Source organism: Tursiops truncatus, chromosome 11, assembly GCF_011762595.2.
Source record: "Tursiops truncatus isolate mTurTru1 chromosome 11, mTurTru1.mat.Y, whole genome shotgun sequence".
Taxonomy (NCBI): domain Eukaryota; kingdom Metazoa; phylum Chordata; class Mammalia; order Artiodactyla; family Delphinidae; genus Tursiops; species Tursiops truncatus.
The window spans coordinates 3,816,381-3,832,228 of NC_047044.1; the positions used below are offsets into that span (position 1 = coordinate 3,816,381).

The window sequence follows — 15,848 nt, forward strand, 5'->3', positions numbered from 1 at the left end:
CATTTCAGTGGGGGGGCGGGGGGGGTGACGGCACCTGACGGCAGGGGGCTGAGAAACATGTGTTGGGGGATGCGATGGGGGTGGCGGTGGCAGAAACGTGGGTGTGGCGTCAACGGTGTCCTTTCCCCCTGGAAGAGGGAGAGGCTTCAGAGTGCTGGGTGCTAGAGGGAAGGGAGCAGTGGGAGATGCAGCAGAGATAGAAAGCACTTGCCAAGGAGGCAGAGGGGACGGGCCGGGGCCTGGATGAGCAGGTGGGGACGTGGAGGGAGGGGTGTGGACTCTGCACAGCGGGTTTGGTGGCAGGAGGCGGGGGTGGGGGAGGCCCCCGAGAAGCAGGTGGGCGAGGCAGCGACTTGCCCCGGGTCAAGGGACTGCCTTTTACCACCGCCTACCCGCCCCAGCACCTGGGACGCTGACTTATCCGTGTGACAATCTGATGAGCTGCGGCAGCACCGTGGGAAGGCAGCTGGAAAGACGTCAGTTCAGAAACGTACAAGTTCCAGCACAGAGCTGTGCTGAGCTGCGGCTCGGGCGGCCGGGCGCCCAGGGCGGCAGGTCTTGGCCGGCACCAGGATGCAGGGAAGCAGATCCAAGCAGATCCCCCCCGCGGGAGCAGGTGGGCCCGGGAGGCTGACTCAGGCCCTGACTCAGCAGGGCTGCCACTAGGTGAAGAAGGGGGTCCCGACGGATCTGCCCTGTTCCGGAGCACCCTTTCCTGGGAATGTTCCAGAGTGCCTTTATTTTTCTTTCTTATTTGGCCGCGCGGCATGGCTTGTGGCATCTTAGTTCCCCGACCAGAGATCGAACCCGTGCCCTCGGCAGTGAAAGTGCGGAGTCCTAACCACTGAGCCGCCCGGGAAGTCCCCCAGAGTGCTTTTTGGTCCCGAGTGAAGAGTGGCCTCTTACCTCCTCCCAGAGATCAAAGACATTTTCTGAGCTGGTCCCGCGGCCTCTGAGCTCAAGGCTTGCCCCTCATGGGGCTCTAAAGGAAATCCTTCACCATCTTCAGTGTGATACAGCTGGTTCACGCTCACCCCGATGTCATTCACTCATTCACGTGTTCATTCAGTAGTTCCTTGCTTCCTTCCTCCTTTCCACGTGTTCGCTGCAGGCGTGCTGGACCCTGGGACACCGCGTGACAGAGACAGACATGTCCCTGCCCCAGAGCCCATGGAAGTTTTGTCCCTGCAGCAACAAAGCCGGTAAGAGCCTGAGAATCCGGAGCTGGGAACGTGGGCCAGGGAAGGCCTCCTAAGACCTCAGCTGAGAGTGAAGGGGTGACTCAGGGAAAGGGCAGGGGAGGGTTTTAGGCAGCGAAGGTGGAGGTGGGTGGGACGCACGGTCAAGCACTATAGGCCGTGTGGGCCACAGGAGCAGGGGTGTGAGTGGAGGAGACCGGGGGCGGGGACTATGCTTGGAAAGGCCTGCGCAGTGGAGCCTGGGGCCTGTGAGGTCAGGTCCATGGGTAAGGGTGAGGGTGGAGCGGTGGGAAGGGGCAGTGAGGGCCAGGATGGCGGGACAGCCAGGGGCAGCCGCACAGGACAGAGGCCCCACGGCCGCACCTGCCTGTGGTGCTCTGAGCTCCCCCTGCCCATGCCTCGAAATTCTCCCCTCAGTGCACACAGCCCTGGGCCCTAGCCCCTTCGGGGCTGGCCTCAAGATGTAGAGCCCCGCCTAGCCCATGTCATGGCCTCCCTGGGCCGGCCACATCCGGTGATGCTTGCAGGCAAGAGTATGAGGACTGCCCGCTTCCACCCAACTCAGTCCAGCTCTGGTGGCCCCTTTAGTTCCAGAGCTCCCGCAGGGTCAGGCCTCCGCTCAGGCCCGCATCCTTCCCCTCCCAGCCACAGTGCTGACGCCAGGCCATCACTAGCTAACATCCCGCGCCCCGAAGCCTGCCCCGAGGGGCCTCCTGGGAGCCCACACTGCCACACTCCGCCCTACTCAGCTGTGGAGCTAAGACCCCGGCAGGCAGGTGGCCCAGCCTTAAGTGGGGAGAGGGCAGGCGAGGGTGCAGGCACAGAGGAGGGGTCAGCAAGGGGCTTCGGTAGGCCTGAGAGCTGCAATTTGGGCAGACGGCTTGCTCTGAGCCCCTTCCCCTTCTCCACAAACCCCAAGGCCCCTTCCCTGTAGCTGCAGCGCAGCATCCTCGGTTCACGCCTTCTGGGTCCTCCTGGCCTCAGTGTCCGTCCTCGGTGAGGCTGCCCACTGTCCCCAGGGTCACAGCTATTGGGATGACATGGCACCCGCCCCCTCAGTCTCTGAGCTCCAGGACGGCAAAGCCCCTGTGACCGAAATTCTGGCAGAGACCCCGCTGCGAGCCGCTGGCTCTCTCCAGGTCTTCCCAGAAACCGGCCCGGAAGCGCCCATCCCGTGAGGCTGGCTTACTTGGGAAGGGACCCCAGGAGACGTGAGGAGGGTGTGAAGAGTGTTCAGGGAGGGGACAGAGCCACCGCAGACTGTGTCCTCAAGCAAGTCACCTCTGAGGCTGCTGGGGCTTGGCCCCCGTCCCCTGGGGAGTGCTGGGGGCCGGGGGGGAGCACAGCTCTGAGTGGCCCCGGCCGAGGGGCAGTCGGCCACCTGCTCCATCCATGCCTGAGTGGGGGCCGCTTCTCGCACCCACGCTCTAGCACTTCGGGGTTGTCTGGCTCGGGCCAGAGACAGCATCTGTCCACAGAGACAGCAGAGACACATTCTTGGGGGTGCCCCACAGAGGGGCGGGAGGCCCACTCGTATGTTACCGCTGACGCCCTGGTCTCTCGGCTCCCCCGACACACACACACCCGGCGATGGAGAGGAAATCCTCTTCCTTTACCCAAGGAGCTTCTGCTGTCCTCAATCTCCCGAGAGCCTCGGCCAGGGAACTGTGCGCCCGCAGGGCAGAGCTGGGGAGGGTGTGTGCCCTGTGCCCTCCTTGCTGCCCCCAGCCCCAGCTCGTTCCCCAGGGGCCCAAGGCGCAGGTTGCGGGGCTGGCAGCTCGGCCCCGACTGGCCCGGTCTAAACCGAGGTTCTGCCAGCCAGGCCCGGTTGGCTGCCACGGGCGCCTCACAGCCAGCCTTTGTCCCGTTGGCCGCGTGCTCTGTGCCCAGCTTGTTTTCCCCAGGCCAGGCTGGGCAGGCAGAAGCACTGAAGCCATGGAAACAGCACAGACCACCTGTCCCGTTCCAGCTCTTCCCTCCGCCCGGTTCCTTTCTTAGGCTCCGCAGACCTCCTGGTGTGCTGGCCCTGCCCCAGCCGGGCTCTGAGCAGGACAGCACTCACTGCCCTCAGCCCCACCCACCCTGGCACCTCAGCTGGGCCAGGGCAGAGAGAGCCAAGGGTGTTCTGGAGCTCTGGGGTTCCCTCACCTGGCCCCGGCACTCATCAGATGCAGGCTCTGAGGACCATGGGTACCGAGGGCTCCTTCCTTGACCATACACCCCTTCCTTCTTCCCCTGGGGCCCAGGAAGGAGACCAGCTGAGGGCAATGCTCTCTGATCCGAGCTGCCCCAATGTGAAACAGGCTATCTTGAAAGGTGGTGAGTTCCCCGTCATGGGAAACATGCAAGAGTAGACTCCTGGAGCTGCTATAAGGGAATCCTGGTTGCGTGTGTGGGAAATTAATTGACTGAATGAATAAGCATGGGAAGAGTTCTTTCATTCATTAATTCATTGTCTCATTCTTTCATTCAGTAAACACCAGTGTGTCCACCTTTGGGCTAGGTCCAGGGCCAGGGGCTAAGCATGTACTGGTGAGATTACAGTCATGATTCCTGCCTTCATGAAAGGTGGAATCATGTGGCTAGAAGGACTTGGGGGGAGACACACATGCTCTGCCCCCACTCAGGCAGACCTGGGAGCCCAGAGGGACCCCAGAGGTTATGAGTTCAGTGCCCTATTCTGTGGGTGGGGAAACTGAGGCACAGGGTGCAAACATTCCACACAGAATCTGGATAACTCCCCAGAGCTTTGGGTCCATAGTTACCCAAGCTGCAAAGGCTCTCGGGAGTTCTGAGGAGGGGAGACCCTTTTCCAGATTTGGGGAGTGATTCAAGAACAGCTCTACGAAGGAGGCTGGACATTATTCATTTATTCAGTGAGCTTGCCCTGACAGCACCGGTTACATGTCAGGCTGGACTGAGGAACGCCGAGAGCATTTGGGGAGGATGTGTTCCTGGGACTGAATTCCAGGTTAGGACAATTTGCTTCATGGGGCCACGTGGCTGGCTGAGCTCACCTGTTCTAGTTAGCTAGGGCTGCATAACAAAGCACCCCAAAACCGTGGCATAAAACTACAGCCACTTTATTCTACTCATGAGCTCTGTGGGTCAGTTATTCTGAAAGGGCACAGTGGGGACAACTGTGCTCTGCTCTGTGATGTCTGGTGCCTGGGCTAGGACAACCTGAAGGACGGAACCGTCACCCAACACACCTCTGCATGGCCTCTCCATGTAGCTTGGGCTTCCTCACAGCATGGAGGTCTCAGGGGAGTTGAATTTCCTTCTTACATGGTGACTCAGGACTCCAGGGTAGCAGCTGTGTAGCCTTTTATGACTCAGCCTTGGAAGTTCCCCAGCACCACTGTTGCCACACCCTGTTGACAGCAGTAGTCACAAACCTGCCCAGATTCAAGAGGAGAGGACATAGACCCCACCTCTCAATGAGAGGAGAACCAAGGAATCGGCAGCCATATTGAAAACTGCTGCACTGCACTACTGCCTCTTCCTAGCTTCCAATTTCTTCCTCTCGTCTTTGAAAATCTACCGTCTGCCAAGGCTGGGCTTACATCCCAAACCAGAAAACCTTCCTGCTAACTCCCATCCCCAGTTGCACTTCCGGCTCACACATGTTTCTTTGGTTCTGACCTCTTTCTGATGAATAACAAGGACAGCCGTGAGCGTGATACCCCTTACGTTGCCCATGTGGTCACACATATATGTTCTTTTTTGGCTCTCAGAGCAACCCTGTGAGACATTTCAGAGGAGGGGGCATCTCACCTGGAGTTTTGCAGGATGAGTAGGAGTTCTCCAGACAGAATTTGAAAGAAGGTGTGGTGAGCTTGGGCACATGCACAGTCAGGTGTGGCTGGAGGACAGTTTCACTTACCCTGGGGCAAGGAGCTTTTAGTGGGGACGTGCACCAAACAGACCTGTGTCTTAGGAGGACCCTTCTGGCCCCAGCAGTGTGAAGACTGGCAAGTGGCCCAGGAGGAGCTGGTGCTGGTGATTGCCCACACATCCCCCCACAAGAGCCTGTCTGCCTGTGCCTCTACTCCCTGTTTTATGTGGTTTCAAGAGTCCTTCCAAGCATTCTCTGGGGTGGGTGGGAGGGCACTGTTAGCCCCATTTTGCAGATGAGAACAGTGAGGGTCTGAGAGGTTTCTCTGGACTCCAAGTTGGGTGGAAGGGCTGGGACCAGAGTTCAGAGCTCCTCTTGTCTGCCCCACACCCTCAGCCCTCGGCACCCACCTCAGGCAGGGCGGGAAGTTCCTCCTCTTTCCCCAGCACCCCAGCTGCCCCTGAGGCTCCCACCCCTCTCAGCCCTGACCACATGGCCCAGAAAGACTGATTCAGAGCCAGCTGCAGGCAGCCGGGCCTCTGGTTTAGATCAGGAGGCAGCAGGGAGCACGGTCATGTGCTCACTTATGTCCAGGGCTCCTCGGGGCCACAGGAGGGGGAGGGTAAGATCTCAGGGGGAGGGGTGCAGGACTGAGGGGAAACCAAGGCCCGGAATGGGGGCGGGCTCAGTTTCTGCCATTAGCTTGGGCCCGGCTTCCCCTCCCGTCCAGGCATCCAGTTCCAGCTCTGCCCACTGGGTAGCCAGCCGGCCGGGGCCAGTGCTTTGCTGCCTGCCTGCTTCAGACTGGCCCGGTCACCCCGAAAAGCTGACAAAAGCCAGCTGCCCTCCCAGTGGTTGCCCGGCAGGCAGACACCCAGAGGCGTGATGCCTGCCCTGGTCTGGCACGAGAGGCTGCCAGGAGGGCCCTTGGAAAGCTCCTCTCCACTCCCACTCCCAGGGGCTCTGCAGCTCCTTTCCGGAATGGCTTCCCGATGAGGTCATGCCGCTCAGAGCGAGGGAGGAGGCCGCAGGGAAACGCTGCTGGCCGGGCCCCAGTTCGCCTGGAAGATGGCTGCTCGCGGCCTCCAGGCCTGCCCGCCCAATGCTGCCAGACGGGGGCCACGGGGCCAAGCGGGGAGAGGACGCCGGGCTGGGACGCTTGGCGGCCTCGCTCTGGGGCGGCCCAGGGGCCCCCGGATGTTGACTCGTCTCCTGGCCTCGATGGCGCGGCCCCCCGGCCCCCAACCTCGGCCGCGGCCCCGCATTGAGCCCGGAGCCCGGCCTGTGATCACAGCAGCGCCCGCAGGGGACCGAGGCCCGGGCCGAGTGGGAGTGGACGCACTCTGGGCCGCAAGGGCGGCCTCGCAGCACCGTCGCCTCGGGAGCTGCCCGACATGCCGGCTCCAACCTGCCAAGCTGCAGGTTCCTGGAACACGAGTCCTTTCCGGCCACAGAGCAGAGAGCTCGAGGCTGCCCGCCTTCCTGTGCCGGGGCCCGGAGGAAATGCCGAGCTGGCGCATGCGGAGGGCGGCCAGGGCCTTCGCCCGCGCCCCCGTCAGACCTCCCCTGCCCCATGCGAAGCCAGGCCCCGTTTCCCTGTCAAGCCTGGCACCGCTCCCTTCCTGGGGCTCTGGGCCAGGCTCCTCTGCAGGTGGGACTTGCCCAGGAGACTTGGGAACTGAGCAGGGAAGTGTCCCAAGGGGTGACTCACCTCCCTCCCCCACGGAGGCCACAGGAGCCAGCGTGACCCAACAGCCCCCGGGCCTCCCAGGGGGGAGGAAGGGACACTGAGATTTGAAACTGCCCCATGAGGGCTGGTGGAGCAGGGTCCACGGAGGCCTCATCGGGTCCTGCCTGGGGCCTGGCAGCCAGAGGAGGGTCACCCCCACCCCGAGGGTGGGCCCAGCTGGAGGTGCAGCAGGATCCCTGCTCTTGGTGGCCTTTGGGACTGGTGGTGGGCAGAGCGAGCAGGGCAGGCCTCGGCCTCTGCAGGCCTGGCCAGTCCCGTCTCTGCCTCGAATTCGTTGTGTGACGTTGGCCAAGCCCCTGCTCTCCATCTGCAGCCCGGAGGCGTGGGGTCAGGGGCCCCCCAGGCCTGAAAGCTCAGGCCCAGGACCGCAGCTGTGTGGGGTGGGAAGCCTCTCTCTGGGCCTCGCCTTGCATTTCCGCGTTGGAAGAGATCCAGCCACCGCCGGGTAGCACCCCGCGCACAGAGAAGGGCCCGGGTGCGGGAGTAAACGGCCGGGCCGGGATCCGAGCCCAGACTCCTCTGCTGACCCCGAGTGACCCCGCTGGGCCTCCTCGCCTCCCTCCCGCTCTCCCTGCCCGAAGCACAGGCTCCAGGAGGGCCCGACTCCGGCTCCCGGAGCAGAACTGCTCCCCTCTGCTGCCCCCTGGTGGCTGAAGTGACACATGGCGGCCCAATCCCCAAACCCCGGGCACCGCAGGGCCGGGCACCCTCACACCCAGAGACACCCACAGATGTGTGCACCCACGGGGACACAGATGCCCTCACTAGCAGCTCTGGCTAAGAGCACCACCTGTGTTATTTCACTGAATCTCCCTGTCTTCCCATAGACGGTGTTACCCCTTTACAGATAGGGAATCCAAGGTTCAGGAGCTCGGTGGGCAGCCGGGCAGACCCGGGCAGGGAGGTGGGCAGGGAGGTGATTTGTCAGGTGGCTGGTGAAGTTCGTCATCAGACGCCTCAGGGTGGAAAACTGCCCCAGTCAGCAGCCACCGGGGCTTGAGGCTGTGGGAGGGGAGGAGGAGTGAGGGAGCCCGGGGCTCCCTCTTCTGTAGGGGCGGGACGGCCACCCAGCTGAGGAAGAGAAGGGCCCAGTTCATGAGAACAGGAAGGCGCGTGTCTGGGACAGCGTCCCGGGGCCCTGGGTGTAGGGGCAGGAGTGGGGCGGTGCCACCGTCCTGGGACAGAGGGGAGTCGGGACCCAGGCCCACACCTGGAGTCCCCAGAGCCATCACTACCCTCTCCGGCTTCTGGCCTCCAGGACCAGGCTCTGCACTGGCTGAGTCCCCACCACGTGTTAGCTGTTAGCTCTGCGCCAAGGCTGCACGCCCCTCCCCTCGTCCTTACTGGTCACCGAGGGCTTTCACAGGGGAGGGAGATGTGCTCAGAGGTCCAGCAACCTGCCTAGGGCCACGTGGTGGCCACAGCGGCGGGCTGCCTGAGGACCCACGTTCCCGACAGCATCCTCGGGATGGGGGTGGGAAGGCTGGCGGGTCAGTAGCTAAGGATCTGCAGGTGCTTGCTCACCTGGGCGCCCTCTCTGCTCCCTAAGGTCTGACTGCCTTCGCCTCCCTGCCCGCAGAAAGCACCGTCAGGCTCTTCCGCTAGCCTCCACCCCAACCCCCATTCCCTGGAGCCTGCCTGGACACCCATCACAGTGGGCACAGTGCTGGTGCCAGGCCAGGCACGAGACAGGAACCCAGCAGGGCCATATGGCTTTAGGATCCGCTGAACCCGAGTGTCCACTTTTGCTGGTGGGGAAACTGAGGCCCAGAGAGAGGAAGGGCTTGACCAGGCCCAGGATGGGCCAGACACAGAGCTGGAGTGGGATCAGAGCCAGAATCCAGGGGTTCCCATCACTGGTCCCACATCTGTGGCACTGAGTCCCGGGGGAACAGCAGGGACAGAGGACAGGTGGGGTCTCCCAAGTCCCTCCACCCCTGTCTCCCCGAGTTTCCCACAGGAAAGGAGACAGGGAGGGGCACCACTGTGCCTGTGTGACTGGTGACGGGCGGGCGTGAGGCTTGGCTGGGCCCCGGGGGGGCAGCGAGGGGAAGCTGTGGGCATACCCTGTCTCCTGCTCGTCCCCGGGCAGTCCCCGGGGACCCTTATGGAATGACTGACGGGAGGTGGGGAGAATGCTTACATAATCCAGGGGACACCATCTTGCTGTCCCATGACCTACGCCTTCAGGCCAAGCAGAGGTAACAAGGCCCGAGGTAGTCGTGCCAAAAACACGCCCAGGGCCTGCCCGTGTGCCCAGCCACTGGTCCTGTGGCAGTTCACCCGGGGGTCCTCAGGTAGGATGCAAGGTGTTCGAGCCAGTCTGCCCAGCTCCTTCCAGGTCCCTGCCTATCTGGCTGTGTGTCACTGGGCAGCTCACTCAACCTCTCTGTGCCGCTTCACAAAGCACAGTGAACAAACACACAGAAGATGCTATAGCACCTGGTGCAAGAGAAACGCTGAATGGATCCTAGGTAGCGCTGTTGATGTGATGGGTCAAAGCCAGGGATTTGGGGGGAAGCAGAGGCGGCCCTGCTCTCGGGGTCTCCAAGTCTAGAGGCAGAAACTCGGCTGATGTCACCATCCGGGCAGCCTGGGGCAGGAGGGAGTGACTCATTCCCTGGGACATGGTGTTTGGTAAGGAGGGCGGGGAGGGACCCGCCTGGCCCTGAAGAGGTGTGCAGCATCACATCACAGGCAGAGGGGCTGGGGTCGGGGGTGCAGGAGGCGGGGGGGTGCAGGGCGAGGTCAGTGCTAGGCAGGCAGGTTCTAGGAGGTCTGAGTTTGTGCCGTGAGTGGCCCTAGCTGGAAAAGCCATCCATTCGTCCCCGTGGCAATGGCCACGACGCCCCTGTGGGGAAGGCCGAGGTGAGCGCTGCCTCCACAGGGCCTGGGCAGACCGGAGGTACCTGGCCCCCATCACCCCTGTGTCCTGGAGTCTCCGTCTCGGGGCCAGGCCGGGGCTGTTGAAGGGGGGCAGGGGCTGCGTGAGGCGGGCGTGAGGCCCTGCACAGCTGGATGCAATTAGGAAAGCTGAGACGTTATTGTTTGGGGGTTAAATCGAAACTAATCTCCCCAAGGTGATGGCCAGACACCTCAAGGGTGTGTTCTCGCGATGTAGCCCCTTGGGCTCCGGAAGCGGGGCCCCTGGGTTCCAGGGATGTGTGGAAAGAGGATAGTAAGGGCCCTACTGCCCCGCGGGCCTGGTCCAGCCGGAACAGGGTGGCGTGGGTTCCTCCCACCCCATCCTGCAAATCCCAGCTCCGTCCGCCTCCCACTGAGCCCGCCCCCTCCCACCCCGGCTCAGCTGCACTATTGGCCCAGCCCTGCCCCGCCTCCGCTGGCTCTACCCCCGCACCTTTCCCCTCCACCTCCATTCGTCCACCACCTGGGAGGTTTTCTTAAACTTCCAGGTGGCCCAGTCCTGGCTCCCCACCCTTGGGGAGACCTCACTGCACCCCTCAAGGCTTCCCCACCCTGCACGCCAGTTCCCGTGGCTTTTGACACCCACTACCTTGTTTGTCCCACGACACTGGGGGGCATTTCAGTCAGATGGAGACATCGAGGCCAGGGAGCAGAAGGAACGTCCGGAAGGTCCCGGGGTGAAAGCAAAGCCAGGTCTGGGAGGCAGGGTCTGAACCCCCTCCCACTGAGCACCAGACAGAGGGTGTGGGACCCAGGAGCTGGGAAACGGGGGCAGGGGGCTGCCGCCATGTCCACCGAGGGACGCAGCCCCACTCTTGGCCTCCAGTGGCCTCCGGCGCGGGGCAGCCAGGCTGCAAGGGCCTTGGAAACACGACCGGGGCTGTTTGTTCAGCTGTCTGCGTTGGCGTCTGCTCCCCCTCTGGGGCCTGGTCTTTCTGGAGTTAAAATACCCAGCCCTGCCCCCACCACCGGGCAGTGACCTGCTCAAAGCAGGAGGTCTCTGCAGGAGGCTGGTGGGCAAAGCCGAGGAGTGGAGGCCCGGGCCTCGGCCCGCGCCGCGTGGAGGCGGTGGGACCCAGGGACCACCCTCTCCGAACAGAAGTGCACATCTTCTCTCCCCAAGGTTGCTGCGGGGCAAGGGCCCTGCTAAAGGAAGTGGAGAGCACCCTCGGTTTGGGGCATTTGAGGAGCATTTCATGAAGGAACATGGCCGTGTGCAGAGCTGGGGAAGAGCTGCTGGGGATGAGCAGTTCTCTGGGGCTGGTGGCGGAGGGTCGGGGGTGGGCTTGGGCCCCCAGCCTGGAGCCGGCCTTTGGTAGAGGCCCCCGTCCTCCTGCCAGTGCCGCCTACGGGCTGAGCCCAAGTGGACGTCAGCGCTCAGGAAGCCTGTACGTGCGTCCCTCCATCCAGGTCAGCCTCCGGGCGGCTGGAGCTGGCGGAGTGTGGGTCTGCAGATGCAAAGGGAAAGGGGGCGGCAAAGCCCCCGAAGAAGGGAGACTGTGGCTATAGAAAGTTCCTCGTCAGGTGTAGGGGTGGAAGCAGCCACCGTACTTTCTTGCTCCAGAAACGCAGAGAAGCCCCGCCTGGAGCCAAACAAAAAGATGGAACTCTGTGGCCTTTCTTTAGAACCTTACTGATGCCGCCGTCCAGGGGCGGCATCTAATTTCCCTCGCCCTGGGTTTGGATGGGTCCGTGACGGCCTGGGTGAGTAGAAGGCGTGCGAGGGCGCTGGGTGGGCTCGGGGGCTGGGCTGCGGCAGCCGGCACCGCCACCCGGCCTTCTCGGGCACTGGCTCTAGGAACCCAGCCGGGTGAGGTGCACCCACGTTGAGGGGTACTGCCCGACGTGTGAGCGAGGCTCCTGCTGTGATTCTAGCCCCCGGACCCTGAGCCACCTCCAGCGAGGCCCCCGACCTGGTGCAGCAGAGGTGAGGCGCTCCCGCTGCACTCGGTTCAAATTCTGGACCCAGGGAGTCCGTGAGGGTAAGAAAACGGCCAGGACAAGCCTCTGTCTTTCGGGCGGATCTGTTAGCAGCTAACCCAGCAACAGGGACAAACATCACGACACAGGTGGGCCCCGGCTTCCCTGTGCAGTCTCTCTGGACAGAGTTGAACCACCACCTTCTCTCTCTTTACTCCGAATGACACCTCCTGACCTTCATGGGCTGGCCCCCCGCTGGTCTGCAGAGAGGCAGGGAGAGGGCCGTGGCCTGGGCAGTGGCTGGGGAAGGGGGAGAACAGACGTGGCAGTGCCCAGGAGTCAGGCAGAGGCAAGTCCTCCAGCACAGACCCAGCGTCCAGTGGCACCTGGCTGGGAGGTCGGGGTGAACACGACATGCCCAGGGTTCAGTGTTCCTATCACAGGGTCACGGGGTCAGTCAAGGAGGAGAGAGCACACCAGGCTGTGGAGTGAAATCACCGCACAAAGCTGAGGGATTTCACCCCGAGGACACACAGACCCACCGGATCACGGAGACCGCTTGCACCTTTCCTTCGTCTCCTTACTTGTACAGTGGGAGGAGTGACAGGCACTGGGCTGGGCTGTTGTCAGGTCGAAGCGAGTGGCAGTGATGGGCGTGTGCTGCGGGCCTGGCAGGTGGGGCCCCTGTGCCCGGCAGCCCGACTTGGGTCGAGACCTGACACCTTCCGACCCTAACCACAGAGGAATCACTTGTGGAAACTGCCACTTTCCCTTTTTGCCTTGGCTGCTGGGAAGATTCGAACAAAAGCTGGGAGCTCACCTCTGGCTCCACTTAGACCTACCTTCTTGCCCGTGCTTTCCTTTCATCTTTTACCTCTACTTTTCACCCCACGTCCTGTGGCATCTTGGTTGTACCCCCAAATCCCTTCTGGGCGAGGTGACCCTGACTCCTTCCTTCAGGCTCCTCAGCCCCCACCCCCGAATGACATAGAATTCTGCCCTCGGGAAAGATGCCAGCCGGGCACGGGACGCTCACGCCCTCCGCTTGGGCTCAAATCCTTGCTCCCGGTCTCACGGCGGTGTCAAGGCCACCCCTCCACCCAGCCGGGCCCCCAGGCTCCTGAGTACAGGAGGCAGGAAGGACACCCCTGAGCTGTCCCCTCTCTTCGGAGAGAATGTCCTGCAGATGGCATCCCAGGCCTCTGTCCCAAGGAACTCAGTCTAGCCAAGAGGCGGGGGTGATGGAAAAAGTCCCAGGGCCGTGAGAGCCTGGCGGTGGGGGGCGGGGAGGGGCGAGGCGGAGGGCTATCCAGAGAGGCTGCCTGGACGAGGGGGCCTCACAGGTGAGAGCTGAAGCTGAATAGGGTCAATCAAGAGAAGGTGGTGCAGGGGAGAACAGGTGGGAAGGAGGCCACGAGCAGCGGGCGGGACAGGTGGGTCCATGGCCCTTCTGGAGCCAAGGAGCTGAGGAGGTCGTTTGAAGCTGGCCCTGTGAATTTGTGTTGTTGGGGTTCTGGGGCCTACGTCAGCAGAGCAGGGATCCCGGGTGCCTGGGGAGGAGGGAGCAGGTGGGAGGCTTGGAGGGCAACGGGGAGCCACGGAAGGTTATGGGAGGAGCGTGTGCCAGGCTCTCAGATGCTCACTCAGAGCACGGTTCTGACCTGATCATTCACTCGGGCCTGAAGACTTCTCTGACAAATGAGCCTGGCCCTACTTGCCTGGTGGGGGGGTGTTTCTCCCCAGCTTTGGCACTCCAACCCCCCATACCGTTCCAGGCAGCGGCAGAGAGAAGGGAGATCTCTCAGGGAAGGACAATGGATTCTGTCCAGCTTTTGACACTAAAATAGACTTTGAAAAGCATGGCTGAGACCACATTTTTGAAAGAAAAACAAGAAAAGGAGCTTCTAGAAGCCGGAGCCCCAGCCAACGTGAGTTCACGTCCCAAACAATGGCTCTGGGGAGATGATGAGCCAGTGACCCTGACCTGGCGCGGCGGCGGGCCTCCAGGGGGGTTGGACCTAAGGGGGTTGCAGACCCTCAGGACAGGGCCGGGCTGGGCTCTGAGGGTTTGGCGAGCCTGCCCTGTGCCCGCTGCCCTGAGATCGCAGGGGGCGGAGCCACGTGCTGCTCCCGGCTTTGGTGAAGGTGAGGTGGGGCGGTCCTGCAGTGGCCACGAGAGCACGTCCACTCTTCCAGATGCCCCAAGAGGGATGTGCAGCGATCGAGGCATGGGTGGCCCAGGGGGACCTGGCTGGAAGGAGGACCCCGGAGGCTGCCTGCCTGGACAGAGGCTGTCCGAGGCTGGGCGCTGCCGACGGTGACGTTGAAGGAGAGAGATGCCACTGGAGAAAGAGCGCTCTGAGCGGACTCAGGTTACCCTGTTGACCAAGATCACGGGTCTGCTAGAGCCAGAGCATTAGATACGAATTCGACTATGCACAAGTGGATTCCGTCTTGCCCGCAGGACGCAGCCATCTTTCCTCAAGGATGCCCGGCCAGGCGGGGTGTCTCGGCCCCTGAAACCCCAGCCCAGGGTGGGCGCCATGGGGTCCAGGCGCCATGGGGTCCAGCCAATCCTGTGGCTTCCCAGGAGTGACTTCTGCACCGGCCCAGCCACCGATCCCTGTGCCTGGAGTCGAAGGTCCAGTTCCCTTGGGGCCAGAAACTGAAGCCTCTGCGGCTGTAGGGCCTTGGTGGGAACCGAGCAGCAGGATTCTTTTCCTTTGGGGGAGGAGGCCGGGGCCATCCCTGGAGTCGTTTCACTTGTAAATTAGGTCTTGGCTTTTCTCCCCTCTGGCTTTCTCCCCTTTGCCTTGGCCGAGAGGTGACCATCTGCAGTCCGGGCCAATAATGGGGTGGTCACCCCCCAGCTGGGTGACTAGATGGTCGCGGGGAGAGTTGGGGGGATGCAGGGACAGGGAAGGGGCCCCAGCCTGGGGGGCCGTGCTGGAGGCAGGGCCCCCCGCCCGCCAGCCACGTCCAGCCCCCTCACTTTAGTTGGAGGCGGCCCTGGGTGGGAGCCGGGGTGGGTTGCCCTCCCCCAGCCCCGCCATCCAGGCCAGTGAGCAGAGGGTGATGGGGCCAGGGCGGCCTCTGCGCAGACGCGGAGCCAGGTTCGCAGTCCCCAAGCCCCCGCCTGCCCTGGGCAGGAGCCGCTTCCGGCCACAGGGAGGACAATGCGCTGGCCTGGGGAGGGGTGGCCCTGGGCCAGACCCCCCCCACCCCGTCCCTGCCACACAGGAAGCCGGAACTCAGAAGACAGCATGTCCTGGAGTGAACCCTCCACCAGGCGCTGTGACTCAAGGCGCCTCATTCCCAGAGGAGGCACCTCCAGTTGAATCCTTTCAGCCTGAAAATGACGAGGGGCCCTGGGACCCTGCCTCGGGGGTGAGCTGGGGGGACTTTAGAAAACCTCAGCCTCACGTTTGCGCCTCTCTGTCAGCCTTGCCCTCGGGCTGTGCTGAGCTGCTTCCTACAGGCCGCAGGGCCTTTATGCTGGCTGTGAGCTCGCCTGCAGGTCCCTTCAAGGCCGCCTCCCCTGGTCTCAGCCGCCGCGGCCTCCCGTGGGCTACACCCCTCTCCCTCCTGTCGGGGTGTTCCCGTGCCAGCAGCCCCTCTGCGGCCACCCCACCCACACAGGCTCAGACCTGTGCTGGGACCTGCCTGTCTTGGTCCCCGCTGTGGGACTGTGTGGGTCCTCCCCGCCCACCCCTCCAGGCATCCCCTCCCTGCAGGCGCAGCTCTGGTTGTCCCCCAGCCCCTGTGCACTTCCTCTAGTGCACACACCACACCCAGTGTGCTCATCTGCTGCTCTCCATCCGGCCCAAAGGCTGGGGTGAGGGTCCTGGCAGCTGGCGGCTGGGTACTCCAGCTGACGACCCCCTCCCTCTGCGACCCCAGGGCTTGCTCTAGGAGACAGGACACGGCCCCGCCTCCAGGCCTGTGGACCAGCCCTCTGAACCGGATGCAAGGAGCTGAGAGCAAAAAGTCTCAAGAGCGGAACTGCCCTTCCCTGAGCCCTGCTCACTGGGGAGACCTTCCCACCCGCCCGCCCCCTGGCTGAGGACCAGCTCCCTCCCAGGCCTCGGGCCCTGCCCGCTGGCTGCTGTGCCCACCGCCCTCAGCCCTCACCCAGGCCCCCAGCCACACAGCCTCCTTCAGGCTGAGAGTCACCCCAGGGCCTTGCATGCCCCATACCCTGCGCCAGCAGCGCTGC

The 15,848-nt window shown here is 63.1% G+C and overlaps 1 long non-coding RNA gene across 1 annotated transcript; it reads left to right on the plus strand.

The window, feature by feature from the left end:
* The first annotated feature begins 331 nt into the window (after positions 1 to 331).
* Positions 332 to 14,419, plus strand: LOC141275801 (uncharacterized). Its single transcript, XR_012324143.1, has 2 exons — positions 332 to 1,202; positions 13,408 to 14,419. It is a non-coding gene; the product is annotated as an uncharacterized lncRNA (long non-coding RNA).
* The last annotated feature ends 1,429 nt before the right edge of the window (positions 14,420 to 15,848 follow it).